Source organism: Meleagris gallopavo, chromosome 14 (genome assembly GCF_905368555.1).
Source record: "Meleagris gallopavo chromosome 14, MGAL_WU_HG_1.1, whole genome shotgun sequence".
Classification (NCBI taxonomy): Eukaryota; Metazoa; Chordata; class Aves; order Galliformes; family Phasianidae; genus Meleagris; species Meleagris gallopavo.
This window is the reverse complement of record NC_139417.1, coordinates 9,126,921-9,137,306: the sequence shown is the minus strand read 5'-3', so window position 1 is coordinate 9,137,306 and position 10,386 is coordinate 9,126,921. Positions and strand designations below refer to the sequence as shown.

The following is a 10,386-nucleotide window of genomic DNA, read 5'->3' as shown; positions in this document are numbered from 1 at the left end:
GTGGGTAATTCTCTCTGTGCCCTTCTCGCAGGGCGGGATGCTGGCATGCAGAGACAGCGAGTGGTTATCTGAGTAACGGAGTCGGTAGCAGAGGCAGTAATTAAAACTCCGGTCTCATGACACCCAACTCTGTACTGTAACCACTAGACAAACTGCCTCCCCGAACCGTATCTCATCTCTATCTCCCTCCATATGCACAATAAAGCTTTTGTAGTATATGCTGTACGCTTGCTATTGATAGTTGTATCAGCTGAAAGATAATGCTTGCTCTTCTAACTGGCTGCAAGTGCACTCTGTACAACCTCAATTATCTGAGCATAATGGGGGAGCGGTGGAGAATTTTGGGTAATCGAGGTTTTGGTGTAATGAACGGACATGGTGGGACACGGCATCGTTTGGAGAGCAGGTTGGGAGAGCTGGGGTTGAGCAGTCAGTTCACAAGCAATGAGCTGCAGCTTGGGATATGGTGTTCTTAAATTTACAGAATCATTTGAGTTGGAAGAAACCCTTAAAAGCCATCTGGTCCAACCCCCTCGCAATGAACAGGGACACCCACAGCTCCATCAGGTGTTCAGAGCCCATCCAGCCTGACCTTGGCTGTCTGCAGGGACGAGGCATCACCCCTCTCGCTTCTGCAGGTACCCCTCTAAGATCAGTGAAGGCCAACAGCAGTTTTTAATGGAAAACGTCTATGTGGCAGCTCAGAACACCGCTCAATAGGAGCACACGGGGCTACGTGGGTGGCTTCCACTGTTTGCAGAGAAGCAGGGCCAGAGAGCGTCCGAAAAATAATTTCCCCTGCACATGCTGTAAATTCTAGGTTTTGAGTACGACCCAGCTGTTAATGAGCTCCATACGGGCGGAGCAGTGCAGTGTCTGTAGAGATGTATTTGTTTACGAAGTTAAAGGCAGGAGCTGGGAGCTATGTATTCTGGCTGTTACCTGCAAACTGGGACACACTGATATGTGTGAGCTGATGTCTGACGTTGCTGAAGCAGCCCACTCTTTAAATTGCTTTAAATTCCAGTCTGTGCTGCTCCTCTGGAAGTTGCAGTGGCTGCTAGTTGTATTCTCAGCAGCCACTTCAAATGCCTGGAAAAATAAAATGGGTTTTCTTGTGTGCTGCAGCACTTACCCCAATCTGCATGTTTGTGCAAGGAGAACGTGCGTATTTGTGATCTTTAATACAGTCTGGATACACACACGTATGCATGTAATTCCCTTTATTTTCAGACACCAATCTGTGTATGTGTATTTATGAGGGCTTGACACAGACTTCAGTAGAAGCAGTACTGACCTCAACATTTTGTACATTATTAAGAGGAACAACAGTTCACCCTTTAAAATGCCTATATTTGGAAATCTGATTCTAAACTCGCGCTGGTTTAGCTTAATTTTGTGGCGTTTCTCCAGATTTTCATCACCAGAGGAGATGAAGACAGGACCGAGAGCAATCCTCATGCTCCACAGAGGTGAGCACCCATTTCAGAAGCCATAAAGGTACGGGACGAGTCCTACTGCAAGGAAGTAGCTGCACCGGTGCTGTGATTTGGTGCCTTTCCTCCTGCCCTACTCTTTTCGTTCCAACCTTTTTGATTGTTACAAGCCCTAGCTCTTTTATTTGATTGGTTTCCAATATCTGGTCAGCAGCTCCTATGGGAACCCCACACTCCTTTTGCTTTTCCTTGGGTCCTCCTAATCACTTTGGGGGATCACTTTGGGCACAGAAAGCAGCGTGATAAGGCACAAAAGGCCTTGATGGAGCCCGAGTTTTGTTTAACAGTTCAGATAGTGAAAGTTTACAAGAGCCGTACTGGGAAAGCTATGCTGTGAATAGAGCTATTATTGCCATTATCACATTGTTTAGACTGGTGGGCCAAAACACAGGCATTTCGTATTTGTTTAACAGCTTCATCAAGCTGTATATTTGTATTGTCCTTTGGGCTGTGTTGTCAGAGGGTTGCAAGCGACATAAGAAGAAGTATCAGCCGTTCCTTGGGGGATTTGTCGGTCCAAGAAGTCATTAATTACAGAGCAGCGGAGCCGAGGCAGAGGCAGGGTTTGGCGCTCCCGAACTCGAAGGAGCGGCGGGGCCGATAGAGGGCAGCAGGCGCCTGCGGCTGCGGGGCGCCCGGTCTGCGGCTGTCCGGTGTCGGGGCGGGGGGTCCTGGTGAACTTCCCCTTCGTGTCGGAAGATTAAAAAAAAAAAAAGAAAAAAGGAAAAAAATAATTAAAAAAAGAGACCCCCCCCCCAAAAAAAAAAAACTTGGGAAAAAAAAAAGGAAAAACACGCAGAAACCACAAAATCTACAAAGCAATCCTTATGCTGCAAAACGTCCCCCCTAAAGAATGTCCCGATAAATGCGTGTATCGTGTCTGTAGGTTCCTGTGAAAGCAGCTTTCTGTGTTCTGTTTCTGTATGAAACCCAAGATGATCTATCGTGTTCTGCTCGGGTCTCTGTTTCACGATAAAGCTGTGGGTAGGTTGCACGACTCATTCTTTCACTTATTTCAGCACTTATTCTCCCGTTTCAGTACAGGCGGTTCAGCACTAAAAGCAGGTTATCACTTTTTCCCCCTCTTTGTCGCAAAGCAAAACCAAATCCCTTCCAGATCCGCCGTGGATTTGTTGCTCTGCTGTCGGTCCCGGTGCCGGGCTCTGGGTTTACGGGCAGGGAGAAGGGGAGCAAATCGTTAGGAGTGTTTGCGCTCAAGGAGTGCAGCAGAGAGCACAGAGCCACCGCTTACAGACAGACTCTGCTCCTCAGCTTTCTGCTTGTCTTTAGTGCACTTTATTACACCTTTTCTGCAGTTCATTCCAAGGACGCTCACACTCATAATCCCTCTCTGACACAGAGGAATCCCCTTTGGCTCTCAGCATGCAGCCATGGCTGCATTCTGCTGCTTGGTTTGTTGTCTTTGATCGTTTCTAATTACTATTTGCATCAGTTCTTGTTCGAGTTGCTGGTGCTGCTCACTTCTGACCGCGATCTGAGACCAAGTGCTGTAACGTTGTCTCGGCGTTTTCTATTGCTGCGTTGTTTTGGGGGCTGATGATGGGGTCAGCCATCAGCTCAGGGTGAAGAGCTCCTGAGAGTCGAGGTGTGTGCATGCTGGGGCTCCAGATGTGGGCACAGTGCGCTGCTGGCGTTGGTTTTGATCAGCGGTGCTCTGAAAGCAGTGTGTGCTTTTTTTTTTTTTTTTTTTTTTTTCTGATGACAGCTCAAACTATCCCTCAAACCGAAAGTAGTGCTCCTCCTGTATTTTCATATACAGAAGCCCTTCCTGTATTTACAAAATCAGTGCATTGCATTCAGGCTGAGCAGCGAGCAGGATTCTGTTTGAAGTCCCTTGATACAGTAAGTTAAGATGTTCTATGTGTTAAAAACAGGATCAGCAATTCCTCACAGCCCAGGACTGTTGGGATCAGCACTGTTTTTAAGTTCCCATGAAGCAGTGAAGTCTTTGCTCGGGCATGGAGCAGTACTGGTTGGTTACAGCCAATGAAAGAAGTGTGCTGGAGGCAGGGCTGATGGGACTGGGGTAGAAGTGGGGAGTGCACATAAGTATTTGGTGCTTGGTTTTTATTAGCTTCCTTTTTGGGTAAAATATTGTCACTTGGAACAAGTAATTTGTTATTATTTATTATTATTATAAATCTAAAAGGGATCTGGCCACGAAAAATTTAGTGCTGAACCCCGATCCTACAACAGACATCAGCCCATCAGCCTGACTGACCCCGTGCAGAGAGCGAAGGCCACTGGAGAAATCCCACACAGGGAAACATCTTTGCCCTATAAACTTTATCTGATCCGATCCCAGGTGTAGGCAGAGGGCTCACTCACTCTTGGAGCACTGAGCACTGCCTCTCCCCCTCCAGTGGAGTTTTGCCTGGACAGACATGGAGATGCAACCACTATTGAGCTGCTGTCTGTTGCTCTGCATTATCTGTGGCACTGTGTTGTTCTAGAAACTTTTTTTTTCTTGCCTGGAACGTTTTGCTTCTGCAAATGAAGAAGGGGGGAAAAAATAATGAAGAGACCTTCATTTGGTGGCATAGAAAATTTGCATAAAATATCGCTCTAAGCATTGAAGGATCTTATTACATAGCGTTTTGATGATAATCTTTGTTGAAATAATATTTAACACATGCTGCACTTTTAATTAAGTATCTGAATAATCTCAAATTAATACCAGAGGTTTAAAAATAAGTTTTCATTTTAGTGAACTGTAACATAATAGCAAGCTGCACCGCAGCCCCCTCCTTTACCCTTTGATTTAATTAAATGCCCTTCTGCGCTTCTTCTCACTTCAGATACGAGCAGAAAGAAGTCAGCCCTCGATGTTTTACTTAGGATTGCACCACTTTTCCTTTCCGTACATCATCTCCATGCTCTCAGAGGGGGGCTGTGGGGACGGTGGCTGTATGGGACAGGCTGTGGTGCTGGGAAGCGCTGCGTTGTGCACTGGGGGTGGCTCCGCTCCCAGAGTTTGGTTGTAAAGCAATAGAGGTTTAGCAGTGTAATGGTTTCAGAGCGCAATCAACCCACTGCAAATAAATTCACGTTGATTCTATTTATTTTTTCAAATTAAAAAGGCCTGATCCAGCCAATTTGTTTGCCTTGCAGTGAGGCGCGGGTGACAATCACCGCTTCATTATTCCATCTTAAGAAATTCCATTAACCAAAGGAGGAAGAGAAAAAAAAAAAAACAACCCAAGACCTCACTTAGATGCGTGTCGGCGAAATTGTTTTGCTGCGCCCGGCCGGAGCGGTGCATGGGGGGGAGGCTGCATGCTGCCATCAGGAACGCGCAGTTTGGAGGGTGTGAGGCAGGCTGAAGGCTTTCTGTCAGATCTCCCCTTTATCCCTCACCATCTATCATTGTAAAGGAGATATATATGCCCGCCGCGCTTTGTATATTAAGGGAGCTGCCTGCTTTTTTCCCTTCGCGGAGATAATGACGCCCAGGGTTGTTGACTGCCGTTATCTCCGATGACAGCCTTATCTGCATGGCTCCGATTCCTGCTCCCGGAGTCGCGGATCTGCAGCCCTCCATGCAATGACCACTGCTCCGATTGTGGCACGGAGCTGCCGGCGGTGAGGTGAACGCTCAGCAGCAGTGTGACATCTGCATTCCCTTCCTACCCTTCAGTGTAAAGCACTGGAGTGAAATGCTGAGGGTAAGGTAGGATGGGAGCCTTTAAAGGTCACGTCCCAAGGAAGTGCTCCAATGGGGGACAGGAGGGCGATGAGCAGTGCTGGATGGTGCCCCAGGTTGGAGCACCCCTTGCTGGTGCACCCAGCTATGCTGTTTGCAGAGCACAGGAGGGACCATTGCACCCTCCTGCCTGCATCGAGTAGGAATCCGAGAGTTTATTTTAACTCCTCTAAACATAATAATCTGCAGTTAATTGGAGAACATTCACCGTGCCTCGAAGGTGCGGCGCGCTGCAGTTGTTTGGCAGGCTGGATTCCCATCCCTTGGAGATCTCAGAGCAAATTTCAAATATTTATGAATTTAGCCTCTTAGCGCTCTTGAGAAGCAGCCGTGCTTTACTGCTGCAGAGAGGGAGATGGGGAGATAGTGCATGTGTTTGGCCAGGCTCGCCCAGAGCCCACGGTGCTGCATCAGACCCAGCCACGTGCCCACAGTTGATCCCATGAGCCTTAAAAATAACCAACAGAACCCCCTCTCCCCAACGTGGACATCTGTGAATCCTGCCTGCGGCCACAAAACTGCAACTTACACGCAGCCCTCGCTCTGTGCACGCAGCTGGATTTTTCCTTGCACGTTTGTCTGCTCTTTCTCAAATTCAGGCTTTTATTCTCCCTGTCATATCGTGTAATGTATGCTTCCATCCGAACACTCAGAGCATTTTCTCTGGGAGCTGATCCTGCCCGGCTCTCCTGAGTTGCACCTCTGATGTCAGTGCTCAGCTGCGGTTTGAGGCTGCCCCGGTTGGAACTGCACAGCCTTAATGAAAATGAAGTATGCTTTTTTTTTTCCCCCATTAAAAAAAAAATGGAAACTGTAGCAGGGGGAGGCAATTCATTTTGCCCTAGAAGCTTAAAGAGAGGTTTGTTTTTCCAGTGCTCCAGAAGGCGGCACAGACAGACCCTTTTCTTGGTGGTGAAGAACCAATTATTGATTAAACTCCTTATTTTGTCCTGAAAAATTGCTTAAATGAGACGCAGTGATGCATAACAGAAAGGTTTCTCTTTGAAAAGCATTTGGGTCTAAAAAGCCATTTTTATTGGGTAAGAAGTTTGCCCACGAGGACTCAGAACTGCTCCGGTGCCTGGCTATGGGGCTGCTCCAAGTAACCCAGCACCAATCTCCCATCAGTGATCATTTCAGATTGCAGACAAACTGTTTAGGATGCTGTTTGGGAAATTCAGTTGCAGACCACAGCACGCAATGTTCTCACATGTTCTAAGAGCAGTTTGAGTATAGAGAACTTGTCTGTTTTCCCCCTCCTGTGCTCACACCGTGTCTAACAGGAGCTGTACATGAAGACAGAGCAGGTTGCATGCAGAACTCTTCTTTTCCAGACATATGCTGAGCTGAAAGGGGCTGAGTTGGGCAGTGCTGCCTCACTGTGCAGTGGCCATACCACTCCTATAGCATTCTCCATCCCAAATTCTCAAAGCGTGACACAAGCATTAGTGCTGGCAGCATCCCCTTGGGCACAGTTATCACCCAGTGGAAGACAGGGAAGCCTGGAGAGACAGATTTTGTAGCAAGCTGGGTGCAGAATTGGGGTTACATGCTGATGTGTGACATCTCTTTCCATCTGGGTCTGTCTATCAGACACAGCTCTGCTGGGTTATGTAGTCTCAGCACACAGACAGAATAGAAATTTCACCATTGGTGCACCATTATTTTGCCCACCACAAGGATGGGTAAATTCGTGTATCCTTTGCAGGATAGAAACTTCCATTTAAACTTTGGGAGGATTTCATGCTCTGGCCTGGCAGTGTTTATCTGCTCCAAGTGTGAATGGGAATTGGAAAAGAGGAAAGAGAGAATGGCTGCTGTTTAAAAAGCTAATTTAAAAGCAGGTGCAGTCTTCTGTAAAGATGATTCTGATTGTCCAGAGCTCTTTTAAAGGGACAAGGTTAAATGCATTTGTATTGAGAATGTGGGATTAGGTGCGGACGCAAAATGAACAACATCTTCTTTATTTATTTCATACTTAAATGGCCAAGAGTGTCAGTCAGTCAATTCCTGATGATTCAGGAATGCAAGGGGATTTTCTGTATTGTTTTGGTGTTTTTTTTTCATATAGCTTTTTATCTCCAGCTTTGTATATTAGCTATTTCTGCAGTGCCACCGAGCTTCTCTTCTGTCCACTCTTCTCCTGTAACCAAAGGGGTTGAAATAAGCGCCGTCTGTAAATGGTTCAGCAGATTGGAAGCTACAGGTAAGGACTCGAGTCTATTCCCCAGTGCCCCAGCTGAACAGTGCACAACTGCCTCGTGTGGGAGAAGGAGGCTCAGGTTGGATATTAGGAAAAAATTCTTCTCAGAAAGAGTGGTGATGCACTGGCACTGCTGCACAGGGAGGTGGGGGAGTCACCATCCCTAGAGGTGTTTGAGAATTGTGGAGACATGGCACTGAGGGACGTGGTTATGGGCATGGTGGGGTGGGTTGGGGTTGGACACGATCATCTTAGAGGTCTTTCCAACCTTAATGATTCTATGATGATCTGATAGCTGCTGTTCTGCATCCAATCCAAAATGACCAAAGGTTTAAAACAACCCCACAAAGCAGGGAATTGCAGAATTATTTACAAAGTGCTGATGCTTTGGCAAACAATAACAACAAAGAAAACAACACAAACATAAGCAGACCCAGTTTAAAGTGTTTACAGCCCCTACTCAGTACTGTCTGGTGTGGGAGCGCCTTTTTTTGTAGATTTTTACTCTGTGATTTTAATCTTGGTTGTGTGTTCATTGCCATTATAAAAGGAAGAAATCCTAACAACTAAAAGAAAAAGGCTGATGAGAGGAAGTGGGAATTTCTTTATTGTCAGCTATATAGTTGGGGAAACTGAGGCACGGAGAGGTCTTAGGTGAAGCGAGCTGGCAAAAAGCAGTGCAGGAACCAGGGGTAAACCCAAGACTCCAAGCATGGCAGGCGGCATTCCTTGTGCCAAGTGTTCTGGGAGAGAACCAAAGGACCTCCAGCCAATGGAACTTGCCTGGGGAGCCAAGGGCTGAGGCAGGCCATGTGCTCCGCAAGCTGAGGTTTGGTAGGATAAGCTCTGGTGTGGCAGCAACAGGAGATGCTGTCTGCTTTCAGAAAATCTGTTTGGAAGCAGCTCAGCTTATAGCTCTTTTTGGGTGAGCGCAGCCAAAGGGTTCCAAGGGTCCTTTGTGTGGGTACCATGGAAGGGAGCTCTGGCCTCGAGCTGTGCAGCGCTGTCCAGATATTTTCCCATCAGTGGAGCCTCTTCCTTAAAAAATAAAATATATGTGTATATTAATTCCAGCTTGTCACACGCTGTCTGCCTTCTCTCAGCTGTCTGGCTTCGCCCTCCCACCCGAGCTTTGGTGGGATCTCTCTAGATCCTATCTTACCTTTCTGGAGCCAGCACAGCCTCCTCCTTGTATAGACTGGGCCAGAAAAGCTGCATGTCACTGCTCAAATGCACTCTGTTGGGTCATGGCAGCTGGAGATACCACTGGTTGGAATTATTGCTGAGAAAAGACCAAGAGTGAATACCCAGCACAAGGACGGGTCTGTCTGATGTGCCCTGTAGGCTTAATTAGCGCTTGGATTTTGTTCACCACTAGTTCTTCAAACCAAACCCACTAGCAAACAGATGACGTCAAGGAGAAGGACAGGAATGCTGTGTTTGTGGCTTATTACTGTTTATATAGCACCAAAGTTGAGTAAGGCACTTGAAAAACAGGCAGGATGGCATGAAATACTGGCCTTTATTAAGGCAGACAGGGTTTGGGTGTTGATCTTTTTTGATTGTGATGGAATCAGGATTGCTCTTTCCCAGGAAGTTCCAGTTTTTGAGAGTAAATCTCAGGACCAGTTTGGGTCTGCTGGGTAGGACTGGAGGCTGGAGGAACCCCAAACAGTGAGGGTGAGCCCCCAAAGGCTGCAGAGCTGTGCTGTTTGGGGACCTCTCCATTCAGCAGAGGGATGTCCCAATGGACCTCTGACTCTTCAAACACGCTTGTAAATCAGTTCTTATTTATACAGATGGAAATATCATAATACAAATGGTTTCCTGCAACCAGGACCTAAATTCTCTGTACATTCCTACTCATTTCTTTGTTCCAGGTTTATTCTTGGCAGTGAATATCCCTGGATTCCTGTTCGGAGTAGAGTGGACTATGCTTTCTCCTAAACCTTGCTCTGAATCACAAAAAAAATGTGTTATTTCCTTGCAATGGTGTTGTCCAAGATTTAGAGGTCATGATCCAATACATCAGCCAAAAGGATGACCTTGGCTTGGAAATGAGGTCTGTTGAAAGGTTCTTTGAATTGTTGGAGGTTTTTGCCTTCTTTCTGTTTCTGAAACCATTTGGACACTTTTATATTACGTTGTCAGGCTTTTCCCAGAGCTCTGAAGGTTAGATGCTCACTTTTCCAGCTGAGGAATATGGGACAATTTGTGCTGCCTACCTTTAAGGCACCTGTTTTTGGTCCTGAAGCGACAAAGCTCCTCCTCCAAACTTCTGTGCTTCCTCTGGAATGAGCTCTTAGCATCCAACCTCCCAGAACTGGGCACGTAGATCAGCATATGTGAGCACCCTTCACTTCCATCATCTCACCAATAGTATTTGGGAGCTAAAATTGAAGCAGTAGGGGAAAAAAAAAGTTGTATACTGTAGGCATCATGATAACAACAGGAGCTGGCAGCACAGTAAGCTTGTGCTGTCAAGCCAGCTGTTAAAACGTAGGTGTGGGAGAGAGGGCCCAGCTGAGCTGTTTCCTGGAATGTGGAAAATAGGGCAGCAAAGTGTTCTAGGATTGGAATCAGATTTTTTTACATCAACCCCTTTGGCTGCATTCTTGCCTTTGTCTGGTCGCTGTGCCTGTCTGTGCCAGAAGGTTTCACTGGCGTGTGCTGCTCATGCCAAGCAGATTTGATGTGGGTGCCCATTCCCTGCATACCCCAAAACTGGGAGAGAGTGCTGCCCATTGGCTGAGGAGCTGCTCCATGCACCTGTGTTGCCCCCAGGCTCAGGTAGGCAGCATAGCGATATCCACAGAGAATAGGAAGAAGCCTTAAATAAATCTGAGGAAGTCACAATTTGCTCATAGATGCTCCTTAGCCATAAAAGGTGGTGAGAGCTGTGGAACCAGTTACTCCTCCCAGGCTGTTCAATCTGCTCCTATACACTACAACCAGAACAAATG

The 10,386-nt window shown here is 46.9% G+C and overlaps 1 protein-coding gene across 50 annotated transcripts in view; it reads left to right on the top strand.

Annotated features, from left to right (window-relative positions):
- LOC116217168 (uncharacterized) overlaps positions 1-10,386 on the top strand; it is a 93,507-nt gene that overhangs the window by 731 nt on the left and 82,390 nt on the right. For 47 of the 50 annotated variants that reach the window (XM_085236153.1, XM_085236154.1, XM_085236152.1 and 44 more), the window contains exons 2-3: positions 485-638; positions 1,414-1,472. The gene's annotated coding sequence lies outside the window, so the exon portion shown is untranslated. Of the gene's footprint in view, positions 1-484; positions 639-1,413; positions 1,501-5,001; positions 5,183-7,433; positions 9,486-10,386 lie in introns of those variants that run through there. The other 3 variants (XM_085236109.1, XM_085236113.1, XM_085236116.1) reach the window with 3 other exon arrangements.